Consider the following 23,455-nt stretch of genomic DNA (forward strand, 5'->3'; position numbering starts at 1 on the left):
GATACAAGGAAGCAAAGTTTCTCTATGTTTGCCTCAAGTGATAGGCCTTTTGAATATCTAAAAATCAGCAATGTAGCAGATCTCCAGCCTTCTGAGTCAGTGGAGCTTATAATAGTGATGACCACAATTACTGTTATCATCACTAAAAATCCAATACAAGTCTAAGCCTCGTCATGTCAAATCATTTAGAATTTTGGTGGTTTTCTGGCCCAGTGATTAAAGAGATTGACAGGGAAGAACTCTGAATGTCATCAGTCCTGAATCCATGACAGTATGACTTTAGCCTGTATGAAAGTTCTAGAATCAGCATCTGCTTAGCCTCAAAGCTATAGCTACACTCACTAAGATGGAAGAAGGTGATGGGATCCTGGAACAAGGGAAGCAAGATTGGATTCAATGGCTCTTAAGACCCTTTCTGATTTTAACATTAGATAAACCTGCTCTGTCATGAGCTACTCATAGCCATACTGTTTCTCCCATCACCTTCCAGATCTGCAACAAATCCCTGGGATTCAAGAACTGCCAATTTCTACTGAAATATTTCAAGACTATCCTTTCTCCTCAGGGTATATCCCAGCTACACCTTGTTTCCTCTAGAAAAGTCTTCAGATTGGCTCCTTATTCCAATTCTATCTAAGATATAGCTTTCCAGGGGCCTCTGACTAATCACATTATGTCCATCTTCAATTTTGTGTCACACCTGGAAGCCCTCTTTTCACAGGGAAGAAAGTAAAAATTCATTTCATGGGAGACAGCCACAAAGTTTAACATATGTCCAGCATTTTTTCCTTGGGTCCTCATGGCATTACTTAAATATTACCATAAGTGCATTGACTCAAAAATAATAACAACAGCTGCTACATGCCAGGCACTGTTTTAGTCACTTTATGAGCATTATCTTTTTACTTTTACCTGATCCTTGTAAAATAGACATTAATAACTAATTTTTAATTCAGGGCAAGTCGGAATAATTTAAACTAAGTCAAAGCCACACAGTTATAAAATGGCAGAGCCAGGTATTTTGAATTCAGAAAACTGTGCTCTATCTATTATGCTGCAGTATCTGCTCTGTGTATAGCACTATGAATTTTTGAAAAACACGTTATTTCCTTGACTTTGTGAAGGTTTAATTTTGCTTGCGGGGGATGAAGTTGACTTTGATGGAAAATTAAACAACAGTGCAAGATTACATTGCTGAAGAGATTAGGCATAGAATGATTGTGGCAGCTGCTCAGTTTATAGAAGAGAGCAGAATGCCTAAAGGAGGCTTTGTGGGAGACCTAAGACTTCAGCTGCTCTTAAAAGATGTATTTTGGGGAATTTTTTAGATATTTAGAGAATTTGCTGGAATTTATTCAGAGAATTATAAGGTAGAAGAGAGGTAATTGAGAAGATTGCTTATGGGATGAAATAGGGACTATGTTTACACACACAAACACTCACACATGCACACACTTACATACTCAGCCAAGTCACTGCACATAGCAAAACATCTCCTCACTGGTCACAGAGTGAGCCCAATTGGCAAATGTGCACAGCCTTTGGGGGTTAATTCATTGTAGTTTACTCATTTTTTCAAAGATACTCATAAGCCAGGCCCCGAATGATGCCACTGGGCACGCTCAATGAGAAACAAACTGGGCTCTGTGTATAATCTGTGATGGATGTGCAGAGTAGGACCGGAACTACTTATTCCAGTATTTGTAATGAGGATGTTTTTCTGGTTCATTTTCCCACCTACTTATCAGCCAGGGTAGTTTTTACACTAGGTCAAGGCCGGGAGTGCAGGCTTTTCCAAACACTACAACCAGACTACACCTCCTCAAAGAATTGTGAGATCCCAGACACAGATCACTAATCATAGAATATTATCCCTGGGAAGGCCATTATAAATCATTAAACTAGAAGACTTCAGCTCCTCTTTGGAACCCTTCAAGAGCCCCTGTGGTTGGAAGGTTAAATGAGTATGGCAAATCCAGGGCATTGTCAGCTCTTCATCCCTACTTTGGCAAAAGTAGTTCAGCTTTTATTTACTTAATTTATTTGTCTGCTTCACAAAACACATTTCTGCAAACTTAAAAACAAAGTTTGCAGAGAGCTAGTTTGGCCCTATTTTTCATGTAGTAGATGAAGACCAAGGCCCAAAGAGGTGAAGAGACAGCCCAAGCTGGTTACTTGATATCTAAGCAGGATCTAGGCCTCCTATTTCCTTGTAATCGCGTTTGAAGGTGGATCACATTACACTACCTTTGGGATTACATTTTTGGCACTGACAATGTTACCAGGAGATCATTGACACAAAATTTAGATTCAAAGGGAAATTTTGCTTTATTGTCTTCCTTCTCTCCTCTTTTTATTCTTTCTCCTTCTCTTCTTCCTTCTCCTTCTTTTGACTTTTATTACAGAGTAGCATGGCCATCAGTTCATCCTAAAATTACTTTTCTCTTTCTTTCACTCCACTGCTCCTCCTCTTGTCATTGTTGTCATCCAATATACAGAGTGTCATTAAGAGGGCATTGGGGGCAATAATTAATAGCCTACCAACCAAAAACAGTCCAGGACCAGATGGATTCACAGCCAAATTCTACCAGAGGTACAAAGAGGAGCTGGTACCATTCCTTCTGAAACTATTCCAACCAATAAAAAAAGAGGGAATCCTTCCTAACTCATTTTATGAAGCCAGCATCATCCTGATATGAAAGCCTGGCAGAGACACAGTAAAAAAAGAGAATTTTAGACCAATATTCCTGGTGAACATCAATGCAAAAGTCCTCAATAAAATACTGGCAAACAGAATCCAGCAGCACATCAAAAAACTCATCCACCAAGATCCAGTCAGCTTCATCCCTGAGATGCAAGGCTGGTTCAACATATGCAAATCAATAAATGTGATCCATGACATAAACAGAAACAACGACAAAAACCACATGATAATCTCAATAGATGCAGAAAAGACCTTTGACAAAATTCAACACACCTTCATGCTAAAAACTCTCAATAAACTAGGTATTGATAGAACGTATCTCAAAATAATAAGAGCTATTTATGACAAACCCACAACAACAATATCATACTGGATGGGCAAAAACTGGAAGCATTCCCTTTGAAAACTGGCACAAGACAAGGATGCCCTCTCTCACCACTCCTATTCAACATACTGTTGGAAGTTCTGGTCAGGGCAATTAGGCAAGAGAAAGAAATAAAGGGTATTCAATTAGGAAAAGAGGAAGTCAAATTGTCTCTGTTTGCAGATGACATGATTGTACATTTAGAAAACCCCATTGTCTCAGTCCAATATCTCCTTAAGCTGATAAGCAACTTCAGCAAAGTCTCAGGATACAATATCGATGTGCAAAAATCACAATAAAAAAATCCTATAAACCAATAACAGACACACAGATAGCCAAATCATGAGTGAACTCTCATTCTAATTGCTACAAAGAGAGTAAGATACCTAGGAATCCAACTTACAAGGAATGTGAAGGACCTCTTCAAAGACAACTGCAAACCACTGCTCAACAAAATAAGAGGACACAAACAAATGGAAGAACATTCCATGCTCATGGATAGGAAGAATCAATATCGTGAAAATGGCCATACTGCTCAAGGTAATTTATACATTCAATGCCTTCCCCATCAAGCTGTCAATGACTTTCTTCATAGAATTGGAAAAAACTACTTTAAAGTTCATATGGAACCAAAAAAGAGCCTGCATAGCCAAGACAGTCCTAAGCCAAAAGAACAAAGCTGGAGGCATCACACTACCTGACTTTAAACTATACTACAAGGCCACTTAACCAAAACAGCATGGTACTGATACCAAAACAGATATATAGGCCAATGGAACACAACAGAGACCTCGGAAATAGTACCTCACATCTACAACCATCTGACAAACCTGACAAAAACAAGAAATGGGGAAAGGATTCCCTATTTGATAAATGGTGTTGGGAAAACTGGCTAGCCATATGTAGAAAGCTGAAATTGGATCCCTTCCTTACACCTTATAAAAAAATTAATTCAAGATGGATTAGAGACTTAAATGTTAGACTGAAAACCATAAAAGCCTTAGAAGAAAACCTAGGCAATATCATTCAGGACGCAAGCATGGGCAAAGTCTTCGTGACTAAAACACCAAAAGCAATGGCAACAAAAGCCAAAATAGACAAATGGGATCTAATTAAACTAAAGAGCTTCTGCACAGCAAAAGAAACTACCATCAGAATGAACAGGCAACCTACAGAATGGGAGAAATTTTTTTGCAACTTTTCAAAAGAAGGCATTTATGCAGCCAACAGACACATGAAAAAATGCCCAACATCACTGTCCATCAGAGAAATGCAAATCAGAACCACAATGAGATACCATCTCATGCCAGTTAGAATGGTGATCATTAAAAAGTCAGGAAACAACAGATGCTGGAGAGGATGTGGAGAAATAAGAAAGCTTTTACACTGTTGGTGGGACTGTAAATTAGTTCAACCATTGTGGAAGATAGTGTGGTGATTCCTCAAGGATCTAGAACTAGAAATACCATTTGACCCAGCAGTACCATTACTGGGTATACACCCAAAGGATTATAAATCATGCTACTATAAAGACATATGCACACTTATGTTTACTGCGACACTATTCACAATAGCAAAGACTTGGAACCAACCCAAATGTTCTTCAATGATAGACTGGATTAAGAAAATGTGGCACATATACACCATGAAATAGTATGCAGCCATAAAAAAGGATAAGTTCATGTCCTTTGTAGGGACACGGATGAAGCTAGAAACCATAATTCTCAGCAAACTATCACAAAGACGGAAAACTAAACACCGCATATTCTCACTCATAGGTGGGAATTGAACAATGAGAACACTTGGACACAAGAAGGGGAACATCACACACTGGGGCCTGTCAGGGAGTGCGGGGCTGAGGGAGGCATAACATTAGGAGAAATACCTAATGTAAATGACGAGTTAATGGGTGCAGTAAACCAACATGGCACATGTATACCTGTGTAACAAACCCGCACGTTGTGCACATGTACCCTAGAACTTAAAGTATAATTAAAAAAAAACAACAACAACAAGAAGGCATTGGGAAATTAGAGATTGACTGTATTGGTTAATGGCAAAATGGTAAGCTTGACTCCTCCCAAAGATTTAGAACTTTCCAACATTCCAACAATTTAGGCAGCGCCTTTCCTTTCTTCTTCCACATCCTGCTTTTGCCAGGGCTTGCCCGACCTCCAGCCCGAGCCCCCTTGCCCTCAACTACTTGAATCAATAATTAAGCCCCTGCAGCTAGAAAGTCGAAATGCCCGAAAATTGTAGTCTGCAGTGCTACAGATGGAAGTTCAAAGCCTTCCTACCTGTTGAGACCTGAGCCCAGGTTCTCAACTGCTGATGAAGTCAGCAATGTTTATGGCAAATGCAGTAAGTGAAACAATAGCCTCCAGGTTGTAATACAGGCCTTGGCAGGCATGTGACAGAGAAGGTTTGTTATATGCTTAAGGATGTGTTGAAAACTCCATTAACTGAAAGCAGGGGGGTGTTGGCGGGCGGGGTGGGGAGGGAGTGGGGCGGAGGTGGCTAGGCAACACTTTGTATTCTTTTTTGAGTTTGACTACTGATGGTGCTCTAGTATGTGACTGCTGGATGTTCACTGCAAAGAACTGATATCACTAAACATCAGGGGTTCTAATTGCATTCAAAGCCCTTCAACTAAATAAAAATTTCCAGAATATCTACTAGATTTGTATCATAACACTTTTTTGAAAACACTATATTGCAAAAATCAGGAATTTAATGTCCTAGTATTTTTGATTTGGTTAAGGAAACAAGATTAACACATCAGAAATAATTGGAACCTAATTTATGTAGTTTTGGAAGTTATTTGGTTTTATGATTGAAATTTTCTGCCTATTCACAAACTGCTCTTATTTTCAATTCAATTTAACAAGGCTTTATTGTGTACCTAGTTTTTGCTAAGTACTGTACAGTGCAGTGTAACATCATGAGCATAAGTTTAAAATCAGACCTAGTTTCAAATTCTGACCCTGCTATTTACTAGTTGCAAGATTTTTAAGAAACTTCTAGAATCACTGTTTCCTACATAATAACTTTCATCTTTTAGGATTTTGTTAAAACTGTATCTTAATGTATGAAAGTCACCTAGTACAGTGCTTAGTAGACATTGGATGAATGATTCCTTTGTTATTCTAGGCATTGTGAAGACTACAGAAATGAGCAAGAGATAATCCCTGCTTTTAAAGAGTTCATTATATAATTATAAACAACAATGCCAGAGCTGAGTAAAGGTGACCCAGGACATTTTGCAACTTAAATTTAATTTGAATTTGGTTCTCCATTTACTTTTTTTTGAGGCTAGCAAGTTTTGCACGTCTGTTTTGTGAGGCAAAACTATACCAACAACCAAGGGGAAACTCCAAATTTCAACACCTTTCTTTTTACTACTACTAGACCTAGCATATATGGGATGGTAGAAGAATGTGTGACTCAGGATTAATGGAAATAAAGCTCAGCTGACCTTTCATCATTCTCTACATTTTAAACTAGGACATCTACTTTTCAGGACTCTTAGTGAAAATGACAGGAATTGACTCAAAGTAGCTTTAGCCAAGTATTGCATATAGCAGAGCATAACCTCTAATTGAAGAAAGAGCTTCCAGGTTAGTCCAGCATGGGTCATATGGTTGTCATTGAGCCAATTCCTCTAGCTACAAGGATGTTGGTCTCTAATTGGCCAGGTCTGGGTCAAGTGCTTTTCCTTTTGCTGTTGCTGATTGGCCAAAACCAATGGTCATCTCACTGAGTCTATTCTGCCTGGTGAACTACATGTTCTCTTGGAGAGCTGAAACTCCTGGAGGAGAAATCAGCTTCTTGAGACCCTCTAAAACCTCACTGATTCTCCAAATTTCAGTGAGGTCACTAGCCTTAGGCAGATTTTGTTGTACCAAGACTACTACTTTGGAGGAGGCTATAAACTTGAGTAGCCCATCCCACTCCATTACACAATTATTTGGGAGAGACCTAATTTCATTGACTGCTTACTCTGGGAAGATGAGCTGTGTTCCCTTGAGCCAAAAGTCAAATGTGCCAGTATTAACACTAGACAGAAGAGAAATGTCACAAACAACCAAATGCCTCCATGCTCCTGCACAAGCCAATGCATCACAGGCACAGTAACCTCCTGCAGTTTTCTTATCGCTATGAGCTAGATCTTCTCTATTCTTATCACCAGCACCACACCATATCATTCTCAATGGGCGTTTACTATTTTCATGCTACCAGGGACAGTCACCTATATAGCATGATTTCAAAGGTTACAAGAAAGTTCCCTCTCCCTTCCCTAAACTATCCAAGTCACCCACTAATATCATCTGAAAGTCATACCCTCAATGTCCTTTTTAGAGATTTTCTTGAGAATGAGTCCTATTAGAACACTAGGCTGAGTTAAAAAAAAAAAAGTTCCTCGTGTTCTCATTGACACTAACTAACTGCAACCAAATGTTGGATGACACTCTTCACTTTGGAGAATCTATTTTCTCAACTGTCAAACCAGAAATGTGGAGCGGACATACAAGATCCCTTAAAAGTAACTTACTTAACTTCCTGGCACACAGCAGGTATTTGATGAGGGTTGATTGGTCTTTGCTTCTCCTTTCCCTCTCCCACCTTCACATTTTGTGATTCAGTGTCTGATTGACTTCTTGGCCTATTCACTCATTATCAGGAAAAATAAAGTAGAAAATGGGATCTGAGATGATGAAATTTTGATTTGGAAGAAGGAAGAAGTAAAAGCATAAATATATTTTGGGTTACTGTCAAATAATGACATCTTTTATTTTAAACACTTCACCTAAGCCTGGTAAACATGCTAGAGGCCAGCACGCAGCAATTGGAAGTCAACACTTTCGGGTATATTCATGAGACACTCTCACCCTGATCCCAGGATCTTCTTTTTATAACCTGTCCCTATATATAGCCAGGGCTTTCAAAAGTAAATTTCTCTGGACATATGAGAGACAGAGGAGGGAGGGAAGGAGGAAAGAAAGAAGAAGAGGAGGACGAGAGGAAGAAAGAAGAATTTAGAGCTCCTTGGAGAACCAAAAAAAAGGGCTAAGAAGGAGGGGGCAGAGCAAGATGGCCGAATAGGAACAGCTCCAGTCTCCAACTCCCAGTGCGAGCGACACAGAAGACCGGTGATTTCTGCATTTTCAACTGAGGTACTGGGGTCATCTCACTAGGGAGTGCTGCTGGACAATCGGTGCTGGTCAGTTGCTGCAGCCTGACCAGCGAGAGCTGAAGCAGGGCGAGGCATCACCTCACCTGGGAAGCGCAAGGGGGAAGGGAATCCCTTTTCCTAGCCAGGGGAACTGAGACACACAACACCTGGAAAATCGGGTAACTCCCACCCCAATACTGTGCTTTAAGCAAACGGGCACACCAGGAGAATATATCCCACACCTGGCCAGGAGGGTCCCACGCCCACGGAGCCTCCCTCATTGCTAACACAGCAGTCTGTGATCTAACCTCAAGGCTGCAGCGAGGCTGGGGGAGGGGCGCCCACCATTGCCGAGGCTTAAGTAGGTAAACAAAGCCGCTGGGAAGCTCGAACTGGGTGGAGCTCACAGCAGCTCAAGGAATCCTGCCTGTCTCTGTAGACTCCACCTCTGGGGACAGGGTACAGTTAACAACAACAACAACAAAAGTAGCAGAAACCTTTGCAGATGCAAACGACTCTGTCTGACAGCTTTGAAGAGAGCAGTGGATCTCCCAACATGGAGGTTGAGATCTGAGAAGGGACAGACTGCCTGCTCAAGTGGGTCCCTGACCCCTGAGTAGCCTAACTGGGAGACATACCCCACTAGGGGCAGTCTGACACCCCACACCTCACAGGGTGGAGTACAGCCTGAGAGGAAGCTTCCAAAGTAAGAATCAGACAGGTACACTTGCTGTTCAGCAATATTCTATCTTCTGCAACCTCTGCTGCTGATACCCAGGCAAACAGGGTCTGGAGTGGACCTCAAGCAATCTCCAACAGACCTACAGCTGAGTGTCCTGACTGTCAGAAGGAAAACTATCAAACAGGAAGGACACCTATACCAAAACCCCATCAGTACGTCACCATCATCAAAGACCAGAGACAGATAAAACCACAAAGATGGGGAAAAAGCAGGGCAGAAAAGCTGGAAATTCAAAAAATAAGAGCGCATCTCCCCCTGCAAAGGAGCGCAGCCCATCGCCAGCAACGGATCAAAGCTGGTCAGAGAATGACTTTGACGAGATGAGAGAAGAAGGCTTCAGTCCATCAAACTTCTCAGAGCTAAAGGAGGAATTACGTACCCAGCGCAAAGAAACTAAAAATCTTGAAAAAAGAGTGGAAGAATTGACAGCTAGACTAATTAATGCAGAGAAGGTCATAAACGAAATGACAGAGATGAAAACCATGACACGAGAAATACGTGACAAATGCACAAGCTTCAGTAACTGACTCGATCAACTGGAAGAAAGAGTATCAGCGATTGAGGATCAAATGAATGAAATGAAGTGAGAAGAGAAACCAAAAGAAAAAAGAAAAAAAAGAAATGAACAAAGCCTGCAAGAAGTATGGGATTATGTAAAAAGACCAAATCTACGTCTGATTGGGGTGCCTGAAAGTGAGGGGGAAAATGGAACCAAGTTGGAAAACACTCTTCAGGATATCATCCAGGAGAACTTCCCCAACCTAGTAGGGCAGGCCAACATTCAAATTCAGGAAATACAGAGAACACCACAAAGATACTCCTTGAGAAGAGCAACTCCAAGACACATAATTGCCAGATTCACCAAAGTTGAAATGAAGGAAAGAATCTTAAGGGCAGCCAGAGAGAAAGGTCGGGTTACCCACAAAGGGAAGCCCATCAGACTAACAGCAGATTTCTCGGCAGAAACTCTACAAGCCAGAAGAGAGTGGGAGCCAATATTCAACATTCTTAAATAAAATAATTTTAAACCCAGAATTTCATATCCAGCCAAACTAAGTTTCATAAGTGAAGGAGAAATAAAATCCTTTACAGATAAGCAAATGCTTAGAGATTTTGTCACCACCAGGCCTGCCTTACAAGAGACCCTGAAGGAAGCCCTAAACATGGAAAGGAACAACCGGTACCAGCCATTGCAAAAACACGCAAAAATGTAAAGACCATCAAGGCTAGGAAGAAACTGCATCAACTAACGAGCAAAATAACCAGTTAATATCATAATGGCTGGATCAAGGTCACACATAACAATATTAACCTTAAATGTAAATGGACTAAATGCTCCAATTAAAAGACACAGACTAGCAAACTGGATAAAGAGTCAAGACCCATCAGTGTGCTATATTCAGGAGACCCATCTCACATGCAGAGACATACATAGGCTCAAAATAAAGGGATGGAGGAAGATCTACCAAGCAAATGGATAACAAAAAAAAGCAGGGGTTGCAATCCTAGTCTCTGATAAAACAGACTTTAAACCAACAAAGATCAAAAGAGACAAAGAAGGCCATTACATAATGGTAAAGGGATCAATTCAACAGGAAGAGCTAACTCTCCTAAATATATATGCACCCAATACAGGAGCACCCAGATTCATAAAGCAAGTCCTTAGAGACTTACAAAGAGACTTAGACTCCCATACAATAATAATGGGAGACTTCAACACTCCACTGTCAACATTAGACAGATCAACGAGACAGAAAGTTAACAAGGATATCCAGGAATTGAACTCATCTCTGCACCAAGCGGACCTAATAGACATCTATAGAACTCTCCACCCCAAATCAACAGAATATACATTCTTCTCAGCACCACATCGCACTTATTCCAAAATTGACCACATAATTGGAAGTAAAGCACTCCTCAGCAAATGTAAAAGAACAGAAATTATAACAAACTGTCTCTCAGACCACAGTGCAATCAAACTAGAACTCAGGACTAAGAAACTCAATCAAAACCACTCAACTACATGGAAACTGAACAACCTGCTCCTGAATGACTACTGGGTACATAACGAAATGAAGGCAGAAATAAAGATGTTCTTTGAAACCAATGAGAACAAGGATACAACATACCAGAATCTCTGGGATACATTTAAAGCAGTGTGTAGAGGGAAATTTATAGCACTAAATGCCCACAAGAGAAAGCAGGAAAGATCTAAAATTGACACTCTAACATCACAATTAAAAGAACTAGAGAGGCAAGAGCAAACACATTCAAAAGCTAGCAGAAGGCAAGAAATAACTAAGATCAGAGCAGAACTGAAGGAGATAGAGACACAAAAAACCCTCCAAAAAATCAATGAATCCAGGAGTTGGTTTTTTGAAAAGATCAACAAAATTGACAGACCGCTAGCAAGACTAATAAAGAAGAAAAGAGAGAGGAATCAAATAGACGCAATAAAAAATGATAAAGGGGATATCACCACCGACCCCACAGAAATACAAACTACCATCAGAGAATACTATAAACACCTCTACACAAATCAACTAGAAAATCTAGAAGAAATGGATAATTTCCGGGACACTTACACTCTCCCAAGACTAAACCAGGAAGAAGTTGAATCCCTGAATAGACCAATAGCAGGCTCTGAAATTGAGGCAATAATTAATAGCCTACCAACCAAAAAAAGTCCAGGACCAGATGGATTCACAGCTGAATTCTACCAGAGGTACAAGGAGGAGCTGGTACCATTCCTTCTGAAACTATTCCAATCAATAGAAAAAGAGGGAATCCTCCCTAACTCATTTTATGAGGCCAACATCATCCTGATACCAAAGCCTGGCAGAGACACAACAAAAAAAGAGAATTTTAGACCAATATCCCTGATGAACATCGATGCAAAAATCCTCAATAAAATACTGGCAAACCGGATTCAGCAGCACATCAAAAAGCTTATCCACCATGATCAAGTGGGCTTCATCCCTGGGATGCAAGGCTGGTTCAACATTCGCAAATCAATAAACATAATCCAGCATATAAACAGAACCAAAGACAAGAACCACATGATTATCTCAACAGATGCAGAAAAGGCTTTTGACAAAATTCAACAGCCCTTCATGCTAAAAATGCTCAAGAAATTTGGTATTGATGGAACGTACCTCAAAATAATAAGAGCTATTTATGACAAACCCACAGCTAATATCATACTGAATGAGCAAAAACTGGAAAAATTCCCTTTGAAAACTGGCACAAGACAGGGATGCCCTCTCTCACCACTCCTATTCAACATAGTGTTGGAAGTTCTGGCTAGGGCAATCAGGCAAGAGAAAGAAATCAAGGGTATTCAGTTAGGAAAAGAAGAAGTCAAATTGTCCCTGTTTGCAGATGACATGATTGTATATTTAGAAAACCCCATTGTCTCAGTCCAATATCTCCTTAAGCTGATAAGCAACTTCAGCAAAGTCTCAGGATACAAAATTAATGTGCAAAAATCACAAGCATTCTTATACACCAGTAACAGACAAACAGAGAGCCAAATCATGAATGAACTTCCATTCACAATTGCTTCAAAGAGAATAAAATATCTAGGAATCCAACTTACAAGGGATGTCAAGGACCTTTTCAAGGAGAACTACAAACCACTGCTCAGTGAAATCAAAGAGGACACAAACAAATGGAAGAACATACCATGCTCATGGATAGGAAGAATCAATATCATGAAAATGGCCATACTGCCCAAGGTTATTTAGAGATTCAATGCCATCCCCATCAAGTTACCAATGAGTTTCTTCACAGAATTGGAAAAAAACTGCTTTAAAGTTCATATGGAACCAAAAAAGAGCCCGCATTGCCAAGACAATCCTAAGTCAAAAGGACAAAGCTGGAGGCGTCACGCTACCTGACTTCAAACTATACTACAAGGCTACAGTCACCAAAACAGCATGGTACTGGTACCACAACAGAGATATAGACCAATGGAACAGAACAGAGTCCTCAGAAATAATACCACACATCTACAGCCATCTGATCTTTGACAAACCTGAGAGAAACAAGAAATGGGGAAAGGATTCCCTATTTAATAAATGGTGCTGGGAAAATTGGCTAGCCATAAGTAGAAAGCTGAAACTGGATCCTTTCCTTACTCCTTATACAAAGATTAATTCAAGATGGATTAGAGACTTAAATGTTAGACCTAATACCATAAAAACTCTAGAAGAAAACCTAGGTAATACCATTCAGCACATAGGCATGGGCAAGGACTTCATGTCTAAAACACCAAAAGCAACGGCAGCAAAAGCCAAAATTGACAAATGGGATCTAATTAAACTAAAGAGCTTCTGCACAGCAAAAGAAACTACCATCAGAGTGAACAGGCAACCTATAGAATGGGAGAAAATTTTTGCAATCTACTCATCTGACAAAGGGCTAATATCCAGAATCTACAAAGAACTCAAACAAATATACAAGAAAAAAACAAACAACCCCATCAAAAAGTGGGCAAAGGATATGAACAGACATTTCTCAAAAGAAGACATTCATACAGCCAACAGACACATGAAAAAATGCTCATCATCACTGACCATCAGAGAAATGCAAATCAAAACCACAATGAGACACCATCTCACACCAGTTAGAATGGCAATCATTAAAAAGTCAGGAAACAACAGGTGTTGGAGAGGATGTGGAGAAATAGGAACACTTTTACACTGTTGGTGGGATTGTAAACTAGTTCAACCATTATGGAAAACAGTATGGCGATTCCTCAAGGATCTAGAACTAGATGTACCATATGACCCAGCCATCCCAATACTGGGTGTATACCCAAAGGATTATAAATCATGCTGCTATAAAGACACATGCACACGTATGTTTATTGTGGCACTATTCACAATAGCAAAGACTTGGAATCAACCCAAATGTCCATCTGTGACAGACTGGATTAAGAAAATGTGGCACATATACACCATGGAATACTATGCAGCCATAAAAAAGGATGAGTTTGTGTCCTTTGTAGGGACATGGATGCAGCTGGAAACCATCATTCTTAGCAAACTATCACAAGAACAGAGAACCAAACACCGCATGTTCTCACTTATAGGTGGGAACTGAACAATGAGATCACTTGGACTCGGGAAGGGGAACATCACACACCGGGGCCTATCATGGGGAGGGGGGAGGGATTGCATTGGGAGTTATACCTGATATAAATGACGAGTTGATGGGTGCTGACGAGTTGATGGGTGCAGCACACCAACATGGCACAAGTATACATATGTAACAAACCTGCACGTTATGCACATGTACCCTAGAACTTAAAGTATAATAATAAAAAAAAAAGGGCTAAGAAGAAAACAGGGAACAGAGGGAGCAAGAACTAGTGTGTGTGTGTGTGTGTGTGAGAGAGAGAGAGAGAGAGAGCCTAGAGCAAGCAGTCAATACTGAGAGAGAGTAGTGAATTATGGGAGACTACCACGGGCAAATTCCCGATAGTTCAGAAGCTAAAGAATAATTTAAGAAGGGAGATGACTAATGTTCAATTTAAAATTGTTTTTGTTGGCTCTTTAGTGGGGATATTAGAATCATAATTATGGTATTCACAAATGTTTCTGTGTTTAAGGAGTTTATTTATTTTGCTTTTGTCTTCTAATTAAGGAAGGGCATGAGGTTTGTTTCCGGATTATTCTAGTTTGAAAGAAAAAGAGTACTTTGGAGGCAACATAAATCCCCCAAGAATTGGCAGAAATATGTTAAAAGCCTTTGAACTTCTACAAGACATGAAGTCGTCATTCCAGTAAATTCTGTGTGGGTTTTAAGTGGTTAGGTGATCCCAACTGACATTTGGGTTACACATGTAAGGCACCCAGGATAGAGTACACACTAGTTGTGCCTAGGAGGTGGCCTAGCTTAAGTGCTGCCTGGATGCATGGTGTGCCCAAAGAATGGCTACAGATTCCAGTCTAGCCAAAGACTAGACTTGCCTAGTCACTTAGTCTCCTTCCTGATTAAAGTGGACAGCCTTCCCCGTCTCTATTCCCACAAAGAAACTTCAGATTTTAAAACATTTTTCATCTTTTTTCAGGTGCTTATGTTTTGCAAAAATGGAGACTGGAACCAGGCTACAGTGATTCTCTCCTAACCTGACTAACAGTGCACCTGGTACATGTATAGCAGATGCATCTGACAGCAATAACTTATGCATACCCTGAAAATGACCCTATGGTCTAAGCAGAATGTGTATTTGGAGTTACGAGCTAAGGAATCTGGAGTAGCCAACCTGGAGATTTAGTCCTTATCTATGAAGGACATCCAAACCCCTGACCCATTCCTTGGAACACAGGCTGTGCCGGGGATCAATGCCCTTTGTTTTGATTTGAGTTAAATGAGGATTGCTAGGTGAAGGTTGCTAGGTAGAGGGAGCTAAGTGAAAATACTACACAAACTGCGTGATTTTTACAAATGGTAGTGGTTCTCCTGTCCACTCCACAGCCACTGAATGGCCCCATATATAAGTCCACAATAAACCCCATGTCTTGTTTGCTGGCTCCTGGTCTCTTCTGAAGCCTCTTGGACATGGGACATGGTGCCATCCCTATTGGAGTCAATAGGGGTCTGGCATAACAGTACATAGTGTAGATTAATTAATGTAGTTTGATGGGTCTGAGTCATCACTGGCAACTGTCTGCGAGTGAGGAGGCACCTAACTGCTGCTGCACTGCCAGGTTTGGGTTCTAGTGTCTGGGTGACTTCCCCTTCCAGCATTTCCATATTCCCACACTCACTGACATTTACCCAGGTCAACCAGTTCTCAAGCTGGGCTCTTTTCACTATAGCTAGCTGCATTCTGAACTACAATGTTTCACTGTAAGCAATGAATATAAATCAGATAGTGCAAGGAAAGTAGAAACCATGCTGGGAATTCAAATCTATGAGAAAGAAACCACTCTCTTGAGGAAGGTAGAAATGAAGACTGAAAAAAGATAAGTGGATGAACAAACCTCAATAGCTTCTTTGACTCACCCTTCTTGCAAAAGGGCTCCAATGTCCCTAAAATGATATTGCAGGGTATGCAATGATTCCCTTTCCTTCCTCCGCCATCGTTCCCAATCTTGCATGTGTTCCTGTAGTTGACCCTGCCATAATGCTCTCCCTCCTCCATTTAGGCCCTCTAAGCCTTTTCCACTCTTCAAGGCTATAGGCTTTCCAGCCAAGATTGTAAGTTCCACTGGGGCAGAGCCCTATCTGCCTCGTTAACTGAATATCCAGTGCCTAGCAGGGCTCTTCACAGATATTTTAAAAGTTTAGGTAGTGAGGAAGGAAGGAAGGAAGGAAGGGAGAGAAGGAGGGAGGGAGGAAGGAAGGAAGGAAGGAAGGAAGAAGGAAGGAAGGAAGGAAGGAGGGAAGGAAGGGAGGGAAGGAGGGAGGGAGGGAAGGAACTGTACTGGCCCAAACTATCTCTGCCTTCACTGAACAATTATATTTATAGTCATTTCCTAATGGTAGAACTGAAGGCTTCCCACTGTTACTTGTGCGTGACAACACCTTGAAGGCAGAGAATTATACTTCACTATTTAATACCCTCCCAGTTCCTATTAGGTCTTTAGTAAATACTCAAGTGAAAGAATAGCTTGTTTAGAGACCTCAGTTATGGGCTGTGCACAGGCCCAGCGTTCTCAGCACTCAGTATTGCTGCTCTTTGTTAATTACAACCAGCCTGACTGTCTACTCCCAGCAACTCCATGAAACAAAACAGGACCCTTGGACCTGCCCGGGAGAAACACAGCCAAATTCTACACCTCATGCCCCTCTGTGGAAACAACTCACAATGACTTTTACTGTCTGAATGACACTGCCTGCCTAAAACTTCAGGCTCAATATTAATATTTTCATGGTTATTATCATTATTTTTTAATACAATCAAATAGGGATTTTATTAGTTTCAAGGGGAAGACATTGCCATATTCATAGTACTCAAGATGTAGCTACTGGTTAAAGATCATCTGGCTTCTCCTCACAATCCCAGTGACCTGGAGATTACTTTAAATGCCCTAAACCTGGTTCCTTATTTCTAAAACAAGCTGTAGAGAGGACAAGGAGAAGCTATCTATTCCCTAGCCCTTTTGCTGGCGCAGACCCTCTACACTTTGAGCTTCCCTGACTTGTTATGGGCCCTGGAGACCTCATTCCTTACCTGCCCAGGTAATTAAAATAATTTTCCAGTACCACACTCTGTTATTCACTCCTTTTACAGGCTATTGCTCATGGGTTTCTAATAGTTACCTCTTGACTCTTGGAGAACTGTCCAGACTCTATTTTCAGGTATATTGGGCTCAGATCTTGCATGTCTCCAGGATTTGCAAATCTGAATTTTGGATGCCTTCACCCCACCACTCTCCAGTTTCCAAGAACACATCCCCTTCATCAGTCCCACATTGTGGGGAACTTCATATGGAGCAAGTATTGGACCCCAATTACCCAGGGGAGGAAAATACAGGCAAGTGTTGTTAAAATGTAAGGTTTGATCTATCGGGGTTTGAAGAAGTGGTTCCACCGATATGAGTTGGTTCCATCTTACCTAGCCACTTCAAACTGTCCAGGCCCCTCTGGCCAAATGCACCCCGTAAAAGGGTTCCAGTGCCCTGGTGGTCTACATCTGCCCATTTCCAATACTGATTCTGTTTGCCTTCTGCATGTTCCAACTCACTGTGTTATTTTCTTATTCTTCATTTTTAGTTTCACCCTAATCTTCGCATTTGGCCCCTGACTCTGCTTTGGCTATAACTATGTCACCTCTCAGCAAAGCTCCTGGTCTTGCCTCGTTTTGACTCAGGTTGCCTGCGGCCTCCCTGGGCCCTGGCCTCCTTCTCCCCATCCACTGTCCTGATAGCCATGCTCTACTGGACCTGCCCTGAGAGATGGAAGGTCCAGTCAGAATGAGGGTCTTTCCAATAAAAGATTCTAGGGTTTTCTGAAGCCCAGGTTCAAATGAAGGTCCGAAAGTATAGTTCTGATAAAGAGAATCCTATCAGTTTAAGACTTCGGGGACGGATTGGACACAATGGAAGAAGGAATGGAAGGAGCAGTTAGGAGGAAGGTGGAGATTATCTGCTTGATGAGAAAGGAGGAAAGAACAGAATTACTGCTACTTGTTGGTGTGCCTATATTTTATTTTTTACCCAGAAAATTAACACAAAGGTGATTTTTAGAAAGAATTTCTTGGTTATAACATAATAGAAACAGTGGATTTGACAACTCCAAACTGACAAAAGTTGTAGGCACTTGAGCCTGAGCCCAAAGAAATAGAAGGGAGAAATCCTATGGCCTTTCTATTTCTTCCTGCCTCCTTCTCTCCTTCTGCCACCTGTCGGCAATGAAGGGTGGGGACCGTGGGAGGCTGTTTTTCGAGAACTGCACATACTTTATCAGGTTGTCTGAAAATCTCAGAGGAACTGTCACTTGTTCAGTATCATATAATAAGATACTGTAGAATTGTGACTTTTTTTTCTTTCTTTAAATGCTGGAGAGAGCTAGCATAGGTTTGTAGGGCAACTACCACCTTATTCAGAATCAGCATAGCAACAACAAGGTGCTGAGGCCAGCCAGTACATGCAGTCAGTTTCTTTTGTTTGCTGTTAAGGGTCCATCTCATATGTTGGTGCCAAGTAGGTCTTTGTCCAATCTGGATGTTGCATGGATTATCTCTGTGGGCAATGGGGTACTGTGCTTGCAAATGTATTTGTGTGAAATTGGGGACAGAGCCTGCTGCTGTGATTTGTAGTCAGTTGCTAAGACAAATTTGATATTGGAGCAATAACACACTCCATTGGCCCAACCGTCCTTAAACAGACTCCATTACATCAACATGCTGAAGTTACTTAAAAGGGTCTATGTGATGGGGTAGGAGAACTGCCAGGGGAAGGCTGATTGACTGTCTGACTAGCATGGCCTGGCAAGACAGTGACTTGATAAAGGGCTAAGGTTCTGGTTCTCAGCCTTGACCAGAAGAGCATCTATTCATTCAGCAGCTTCTGCCACCCATGCCAGGCACTTTCACACACAATTTTATTTAAACTTGACTGCAAACCTGTAAAGTGAGTATTATTAGCTCCAACTTACATGATACTCAGAAGGTCAGGCAGCTTGCTTCAAAATCCATAGCTAATACCTGGTAGAGCTTGGATTCAAACAAATGTCTTTTCACTCCAAAGCTGGTGTGCTTAATTACTACACAATTTTCCTATCCTTACAGAAACCAAAATTGGAGCAATTAATATACTCAGAGATGACTAGACTTTTGGTGGAAGACAAGAATTACAGAACTCACAAGAGACTGCTGAGTAAGATGCATGGCTCATTTGTTTAACTCTCTAGCGAGCAAAATACCAGTGGACCCTAGCAGTGATGAGAGATTCCGGGAGCTGAGTCGGGAATCAGGAAGTTATTCGGTGTGCAGGAATGAGAAGATAGTGAAACTCTCTGACCTCTATCATTTAGAGTTTTAATGGCAATTCCATTATATAAGTATGATTGATTAAATCATTGACCACTGGTGATTGATTCAATTTCCAGCTCCTCTCACCTCCCTGGAGGTCAGAGGGTAGGGATTGAAAATTCTAGCCCTCTAATCCTGCCTTGGTCTTTCTGGCAACCAGCTCCCATGCTGAGGCTATCTAGGGATTCTCAGCCATCTCATTAGCAAAAAGACACTCCTATTACTGTGGAGATTCTAAGGGCTTTAGAAGCTCTTATGTCAGGAACCCAGAATAAAATCCAACTATTTATTTCTTATTATGTTACAATATCACTATTGTATCATGATAGCACAATGGGACTTATATTCTAGTGGAGAAGAGACAGACAATAAATAAGTGGATGAGTAAATTACACATTATGTTAGAGGATGATAAGTGCTGTGAAACAATAAAAATGTAGAGCGGTGTCTCAGATTGGGTTCACCCCAAAGAAGATCCTGAGACAAGGGCTTTGGTGCAATTGGCTTATTAGGAGATGATCCCAGAAAGCAAGCATAAGGGAGTAGAGAAATAGCAGCAGGAAAGGGAGAAAAGCCAGTTAATTGTTTGTTAATGAGCAGGGAGTTCAATGCTTCTGGAGATTCACTGAAAAATAGTGTAAAAATAGTGTAAAATAGTGTAAGAATTCCCAGCCCTCAGGGCTGGGAAATCTAGGTTATTTATCCACAAACTCCATCCCCCATTAGCTGAGGGGTACCTCTAAGGACATCAAATCCTCTCCTCTTCAGAACTGCCCCCAGTAGGCCTTGCAATCTTCAGTGGTAGAGAAAACCCTCAGAAAATGACACAGAAATGTGAGATGCCTAATGCGGAAAGCTGTCAACTTGTGAGGAACTGTTCACCATAGCCACAAGTGATAGCCAAGGATGGGCTGAAGGATTATGGGAAGGATATCAACAATGTCTACTCCAGCAGGGTAAAGGAGATCAGCCGTGCAAAGAGCTGGAAGGCTTGTTGCAGTTTTAAATTGGGTGGTCAAGATGGACTGATTAAGTAGATGATATTTGTACAAAGACTCAAAGTCTGTGTATTTTGCAGGAAAGCATTTCAGGGTAGAACAAATAGCAGTGCCAAGACCCTAAGCTGGGATCCTGGAGCATTTAATGCTTAGCAAAGAGGCTGAAGTGATTGGAGTCCAGTGATCAAGGAGAACATAACTAAGACCTAAGAGTTGGAAGGGTTTCACAGGCCTAGAGCATGATAGACCATGGAGGACATCATGAAGATGTTGGCTTCCACTCTGAGTGAAATGGGAAGGAGTCAAAGAATTCTGAGACCTGCATTGCTATAATTCTCTGGCAAAGCCAGTTGATGCTCTCTGGGGCTGACCTGCATTGTTATGGGTTCTGGAGCTCTACCACAATAAAAACAGAAATGAGAGGCCAGACAGCTCTCTCAGATAGTCCAGCCTGGGTACATGGAATAAAAGCAGATGTGGCCTTCCTTTCCTAAGAATACCTAGTGAGTTCTATTGATTGGAAACTTAGCTATTAGGTTCACTATCTTTGAGACTTTTTCATGTTGGCAAGTCACTAACTTAGAGAATTGAACACTGGGTTTGTGGGATAAGTTTCTGGGATGTAAGACAAAAAGGAATTTCATCTCGGTTATCATCTACATTATTTTTTGACTTTATGTTTTCAGGATTAGAACAATTTACTCCTCATCCTTACAGTATCCTAGTGAGGAAGGTCTACTTTTACATCCTCAGTTTACAGATAAGGAACTCCAAACTTAGTAAAGATCACATTCAATTAGCAAGTGGCATTATAAGTTCTGTAGATTCCAGTTATAACCTATAGTTTCCAAACTACATTAGAATATCTTGAAAGTCATCAGGATTGGTATTCAAATGACAAAAGGGGGCAATTTACAAATAAATACACGCATACTACATACACACATGTGTATACATAATTTTCTATCTTCATATCTTCAGTTAAGCATATGGTTGTTCCTAAAATATAAGTGTGCAATTGTTTCTATTTGTGTAAACAGAGTTACTTCATAGAACACCAAGCAAAGGTAAGAAATTGTATCAAGAACAGGACGGACTGATCAACATTGGTAGTCATACCTAACAATCAAGTAGAAAAGGGATTGAACGGGTAAATAGTGCCAGTGGTCACATACCATCATTAAATAAAAAATAGGTTAAAACATTGTGTTCCAAGAAGATAAATTAACCAAATGCCCTCAGGAGAAAACATAAGCATGTAGATGTTATCTCTCATCTCATAGAAGATAAAAATGCTTGATAGATTCCATTAAATTATAAGGAAATACTAATAAAGAGTATAAACATTTTTATAATGCTATCACAACTATATATTGTGATGATGGAACATTTGATTTGGTAACAATGGCCAAGTAAGACTTAATGTATTGTTTCATGGCAACACATAAGTTATAAAACAATAGAATCTATGTCAAAGTGTGGATGTTAAAATTCTTATTAATGAAACAAGTTAAATTTTTTCTTTTTCTTTTTGTTTTTTTTTTTTTGAGACAGAGTCTCACTCTATTGCTTAGGCTGGAGTGCAGTGATGCAATCTCAGCTCACTGCAACCTCTGCTTCCCGGGTTCAAGTGATTCTCCTGCCTCAGCCTCCTGAGTAGCTGGGATTACAGGCATGTCTCACAATGCCTGGCTAATTTTTGTATTTTTAGTAGAGATGGGGTTTCACCATGTTGGTCAAGCTGATCTCGAACTCCCAACCTCATGATCCGCCTGTCTCAGCCTCCCAAAGTGCTGGGATTACAGGCGTGAGCCTTCGTTCCCGGCCAATAAGTTAAATTTAACAAGGAAAAAGGAAGCTCAGTTTGTTGAACAGTGGCTTGGGTTTGAATCACCTTGGGAGAAGCAGCAAAATCCTGAGAGTCAGGAAATAAGCCAGATCCTACAAGCTTGGGTGGCCTGAAAAGGTTTTTTTTTTTTTTTTTTCTTTGTATCTAGAAAGATTTCTACAACCTTGGGAAGGTGTCAAAATATGTTATTGATATGCTGGAAAAGCAGCCAGATAAATAGGAATGACATATATAAGTATAGAAATAAGGAAGAAATTGATGAAACCCTAAGTGTTGATTCTTTAGAGCAGGATTAAATATTAGTGCTCTATGTTCTGTGATAATTGTATTTTTATATAGTTTATTTTGCTGCTTATGGGATTTGAAGTGTTTAAATAAATTGATCATATTAAATTTACATCTGTTGCTGAAACACTTTAAAGGAATTAAGTTTGTAATCATTGTTAATGGTGTAAAAGTCAAATAAAATAAGGAGACAAGTCTCTAAAGTACTTTATTTGGAAAGAAAGAATTGCAATTCAGGGCATACACACAGACTGGGTGGACTTCGATATGTCTGACAAAGTAAGAGAAGGTTAGAGGTTTTGTTTTAAAAAGAGAAATGTTACGTACCGCTCTTTGAGAAAGTTCATTGGCACTAGTACAATTTTGGGAGCTGGCAAGCTCTGACTAGTAAGTGACATTGTGGGCAAAAGTTTTCTTGGAGTTGTAGCAGATTGTTTCAGTAGCTATTAGATAAAACTGGTTTCAGGTTACAGCAGGTAGTTTCAGCAGCCAGGCTTGCAGACAATTGCATTTTTGGAGGAATGTTTTGTGTGCCGAGTGCTTTTTCCCTCCGGCTTCTCAACTTTGTTTTAGTTGGGTAAGGCAAAATGGCCCAATTCATATGATCAACTTTTGCAGTGTTTTAAGAAAAAATGTTTTGTTCATGTATTTTATAAACACACACACACATATGTATACCCACATATATGTGTGTGTGTGTGTGTATACATTATATTATGCAATTATAAATTGATCATTAAAGTAGGTACTCTTCACCAATGGAAATGCTTCAGACATTAAAGAATTTCTTCAGCACTGAGTTTTCCTGGGAATAGCTGGCACACTGCACAAACATTCTTCTGTCAAAGTTATAG

Source organism: Trachypithecus francoisi, unplaced genomic scaffold (genome assembly GCF_009764315.1).
Source record: "Trachypithecus francoisi isolate TF-2019V2 unplaced genomic scaffold, Tfra_2.0 Lachesis_group8, whole genome shotgun sequence".
Lineage (NCBI taxonomy): Eukaryota > Metazoa > Chordata > Mammalia > Primates > Cercopithecidae > Trachypithecus > Trachypithecus francoisi.